Here is a 2,652-nt window from a genome sequence, read left to right on the forward strand (position 1 = left end):
AGCTTTCTCACTACTCAAGAATGTCTCTGTTCTACAAAACAGCTAAAGCTCATTTCTTCTGTCTCCTAATGATGTGTCTGCTTAAACAGTAAGATGAGAGCATTCATTGATGAACTGACAGTTTGTTATAAACTTAATGTGACCATGGCCAAAAGTGGAGCTGTAATAGAAACAAATAGATTTTACCTGCATGTACTTTTAATAATCCTCTATATGTCATTACCTTATGTTCTTTGCTCTGAAAACATTTGTTCCCTCGATGGTTTGGCAGCAGGAGCACATTTAGCTCAGATCTGACTAAAAATCATCAGAATTACAGAAATGGGAGTAAGAATACGTTTTTGTAAAACATTTTGTGTATTTCATAATAATTTTGTAACTTAGGAATTTACTGAATTTTTTTAAATTAAGGTTTTAACTGATTTCATAATCATGTTGAATCATTTAGTAAGTTGCTTATTTTATAAGAATTTCACTTTCCTTTTAAGTATTTTGTTTACACATTTTGCTGCGAAATATCCTCAACTAACATAATAACTTCAATAGAAATATGAAGACGTGTGTAGCAGGAGCCTTCAGAGATCATAAAGATGAAGAAATGAGTAAAAGTAATTGTTCTACGTGGAGAGGTCGTCACTTTAGGACATCTGTTAACAAGTTAAAGATGATATGAGGACATTTTGTGAATGAAATACTCACTGTTGCACAGAGAGATGTGGAGAAAGACTTTCAGATTTCTTGAAGTCGGGTCCAGCGGATTGTTATTGGATGTGAAAAGGACGGTACCACCTGACTGTCTGCTCACAACCAAAACCTGACGTAATCAGGAGACATTCACACTCACCTGTGCAGGTGTGTTTCCTGGGAGGTTCAATACACAGACTTGATTGACTTGAAGACTTTTTGAATTTGCATCTGAAGGAATGTAAACAGCAACGACAAAAACACTTGTGAATTCTCTGGGCAGATGGCCAACATCTCAACATTAAAAATAAAAAAATCCACATCTAATAAACATTGTCCATCCCTTTGGCTGTGGTTGAGCACCAAGCATCATTAATGTAGGTGCACATAATGCTGAGGCAGATCGGAGGGTACGAGTGGAGGTTTGTGGGGTGAGGAGTTCCTTGGGGTATTGAGGGGGGCTTCACCATGGATGCACCAGTGGGTAAGGAGGGACATCTTGTACTCAATCCTGAGTGAGACAGGAAGCCAGTCGAAAGTCCAACAACATGATTAAATTATAAAATAAAAGGCTGCCAAACGCTGAGAATGTAAAAGTCTCCAAGTCAATGAACAGGACTGTTCAAAAGTTTCAAGAAACGTTTTGCTGCAGTCATTGCTGACGTACTCAGCATTGACTGCCTGTTTTTAGTAATGTAATGAAGTTTTTGGACTTTCTTTTGAGGACCTCGTAAAATGTTCTTACATTATGGCTTCACAGTCAATGTTCTGCAGCCATAGATTGTACATTGAATGCTTTTGAAAGTATGTATGTGCTATATATGTTGGATAAATGTTGTGTGGAAAGACTTGGATGGATTCTTTTCATTTGCATGATGCAATTGTGAGTATTGTATGTATATACACACTGAAATGTGTATGGAGTAGAAAGATTCACACAGTATATAGCACACTAGTAAATCATTCTTTTGGCCAGATGGCCTACATTAGGACATTTCTAATGTGAGTTTGTTGTCCGAGCTGCTAGAAGCAGACAGCAGTGTTAGAACCAGGTTAGAACAGGTTAACCTAAGAAATGATTGTGTGTGCAGAGTTGTTACTGTCAGTGCTATGTTTTTAATATTAAATAAATATTTAATGTGGTTTCCACCATAATGAACCAAGCTGTTCACCCTTTCTACCAGCAGGTGGCAGGATTTAAATGAGATCAATTTAAATTCTTAAAGTCTTATTTGCAGCCTAGTTATCATCTTCATTATTCACCCTCAGCCCAGAGTGAAACCTGCATGCCTTCCTGTATGTGTTAAATCGTCAGTTGCTTTAACAAGTTTATTTATCTGAAGAATGCATGATTAAAATGATGATTTCTCTTTTGTTCAGTTCATTGCAATGCACAGCAAAATGTTTATTTGGGGTTCAAACCGCTGTAGTGAACCAGATTATTAAATTAGATTCAACAGCACTTTAATAACATAACATAAGCATAACATATTTAACTCTACAACAGATTACTGTAACCTTATGATTTACTTTGGTAACAGTTCATGAACTGTATACTTTAACAAAATGACTGTCCCTTGATTGTTTTTACTACGTTGTCTGTTTTGTGTTGACTTGTACTGACTACCAGTGTTGGGCAAGTTACTCAGAAATTGTAATATATTACTAGTAACTAACTAGTAATTACTAATTTAAAAAGTAATATTATTGCTTCACTTATTACTGGGTAATAAAAATAAATAGTTACGTTACTATATAACTTTCCAGTGTTTCCCACAGAATGACAGCAATGGGGGGGGCGCTTTGTGCCGCGGTGTTCACGAGAGAGAGAAAGAGGGAGCGAGAGAGGAGGTGCTGCTCGAATTTATGCTCCTCAATACAGTTCCTTTAATCAAAAATTATTTTAAATATGCCTAGTAAAAATATTGAAAATCAATATGTGGCAGTCAGCATTGATAATTATCCAAT

This window comes from Micropterus salmoides, unplaced genomic scaffold (genome assembly GCF_014851395.1).
Source record: "Micropterus salmoides isolate LMB-PRFRI ecotype aquatic unplaced genomic scaffold, ASM1485139v1 Ms_hic_scaffold_2, whole genome shotgun sequence".
NCBI lineage: Eukaryota > Metazoa > Chordata > Actinopteri > Centrarchiformes > Centrarchidae > Micropterus > Micropterus salmoides.